At 30.8% G+C, this 1,896-nt stretch overlaps 1 long non-coding RNA gene across 1 annotated transcript; it reads left to right on the top strand.

Annotated features, from left to right (window-relative positions):
* The first annotated feature begins 226 nt into the window (after positions 1 to 226).
* On the top strand, positions 227 to 927 carry LOC107908400 (uncharacterized). Its single transcript, XR_001687012.2, has 2 exons — positions 227 to 470; positions 701 to 927. It is a non-coding gene; the product is annotated as an uncharacterized lncRNA (long non-coding RNA).
* The last annotated feature ends 969 nt before the right edge of the window (positions 928 to 1,896 follow it).

Below are 1,896 nucleotides of genomic sequence, written 5' to 3'. Positions count from 1 at the left end.
GAATAATTTAAAAAGATAAAAAAATGGAAGGACCAAAGTTGTAAATATCCCCTCCCTTAAAAAACACACGGATCCTAAGGAAAACGGGTGGATTTTCGGGTTAAGTTTCGAAACGACATCATTTTGGGGTTTCTGAAGCAAGGCCAAAACGGCATCGTTTTGATATGCCTATATAAATTAAAAAAATTTTAAAAATCATTTTAGGCTTATTTTCAAAAAAAGAAATTCCTTTCTTCCCTTTTTTTTTCTCTTAGCTCTCCCTAAGTTCGGCCACACGGCCGATGAGTCTCCGCAATGGCTACTGATCACCGGTGACGGAGATCGCCGCCTCCGGTGGCCGAAAATCACCAAAATTTTCCCAAGGAGTCCCTTTTTTCACGTAGAACTCCGATTTGTAGTCGGAATTGCAAAAAATCTCTGAAAGGGAGAGAAACCTTTCGGCTTCTACCTCTCTAACGAATATGTAACAGGTAAAGAAAAACTTCCTTTTTTATTTTTTGTGTTTCGAAAGTAAAAAATAACAATAGGCTACCTTTCTTTTTTGAACTTTTTTTTTGCTTCGATTTTTTTATTTCGATTCCCTCCTTTTCATTACAATATTTTTTGGTCTTTATAACTGAATATATTACAATATTTTTGTTTATTTTTTGCTTTCGATTGCTTGTTCTTGTGCCTTTTTCCTTTTTTTCTCTTCTTACAGGGGCGATGGAAGTCAACAGGGTTGGGGCCATTACCGTTTTGGTGAAAGTTGCAGAAGTCTCGGGCACCGCGTTCGCTGACATGTCGAGGAGCGGCATGGCAAGGGGCTAGGGCAACTAGGGTTTCCTATCTTGGTTTTAGGATTTGGGTCACTAGGCTTCTCTTTGTGTTTGGGCTTGTGTTTTGAGTTTGTAAAATTGGACTATTAATGGACTCATCTGTTTATTATTTTTAAAATTTTTGGTTGTTATCTTATTTGGGCTCGGGCTAAATTGAGCCTCTACATATATTTAGCAACTTTTACTCTTAAAAATTGATATCACAACTTCCACAATATATTAAATTCGTCATATCAAAATCTGACTCTCTCAATTATATTTGCATGCGATTGATATAAATTATATTTTCCTTTTAACAAAGAAATTGCAAAATGATTATTTAATTATTTTATTTTATTTTGTTACTTATAGTTAAATGGTTAATGAAAAAATGACATGATAACTTTTAAAATTAGTACAATACTTTAACTTTCAATATCTATATATTGTGTTAATTTAATATTGATTCTAAAAAAAAGTTAACCCTCAACATTTACACATTGTGCAATTTAATTTTGCTTTTCTTTGTAATCCTTTCACCAACTAAAAAAAACAAATTTATCAACTAAATTTGATTGACAATATACCAAAATTGAAAACACAAAAAAAATCCAAGATAATAATTTTCATATTTTCTCATTCTTTTAAAATTAAGCCCTCAATGTCACAAAAAGAAAAAAAATTGCAAAAAAGATCAAATTACATTATGTGTAAATATTGAGAGTTAAAATTTATAGAATCAATACTAAATTGATACAATATATAAATATTAAAGATTAAAATTACTATTATGTCAAATTTAAAGGCTATCATTAGTAAAAAGAAAGTGAAATAGTTGAGTGACAAAAAAATATTAAAAATTAAGTGGTTAACAATATAATTTAACCAAAACTATAATACATAAAAAAACATTAGGTTTAATTAATAAATGATGACATTCCACAATTTAACATTCAAATCTTAATGACCACAACTACTTTTTTTAACTTTTAACCTCTTTGGATATTTTAAAACCTAGTCGCCATTTGTGCGGCAGGGCAGGGTAGTCCACTTGCTATCCCCCATTCCCGTCCAGTGGTCACTTTATCCAAATAATATA

Source organism: Gossypium hirsutum, chromosome D02 (genome assembly GCF_007990345.1).
Source record: "Gossypium hirsutum isolate 1008001.06 chromosome D02, Gossypium_hirsutum_v2.1, whole genome shotgun sequence".
Taxonomy (NCBI): Eukaryota; Viridiplantae; Streptophyta; class Magnoliopsida; order Malvales; family Malvaceae; genus Gossypium; species Gossypium hirsutum.
The sequence above is the reverse complement of the archived record's forward strand: the minus strand, read 5'-3'. Positions and strand labels throughout refer to the sequence as shown.